We start from the raw sequence: 440 nt of genomic DNA, 5'->3' as shown, positions 1-440 counted from the left end.
TGAGAGGTTGAAGCGGGAGGATTCCTTGAGTCTAGGTGATGGAGGATGCTATGGTCCATGATCATGCCACTGCACTCCAACGTGGGTGATGGAGCGAGATCCTATCTCTGAAAACAAAATAATAATAAATAAATAAACAAACTAAGAGGCCCAAGAATGTACTGCCTACAAGAAACTTATTTCAAATATAAAGATATAAACAGGTTAAAAAATTAAATCTAGGCCGGGCTCGGTGGCTCAGCCTGCAATCCCAGCGCTTTGGGAGGCCAAGGTGAGTGGATTGCCAGAGCCCGCGGGTTCATGACCCCCCTGGGCAATGTGGCGAGACCTCACCTCTACAGTAAATCAAAAAACTAGCCGGGCGTGGTAGCGTGCGCCTGTAGTTCCAGCTACTTGGAAGGCTGAGGCGGAAGGATCGCCGGAGCCCAGCAGGTCGAGGC

Source organism: Carlito syrichta, unplaced genomic scaffold (assembly GCF_000164805.1).
Source record: "Carlito syrichta isolate Samal-C Ts95f unplaced genomic scaffold, Tarsius_syrichta-2.0.1 Scaffold302396, whole genome shotgun sequence".
Lineage (NCBI taxonomy): Eukaryota > Metazoa > Chordata > Mammalia > Primates > Tarsiidae > Carlito > Carlito syrichta.
The sequence above is the reverse complement of the archived record's forward strand: the minus strand, read 5'-3'. Positions refer to the sequence as shown.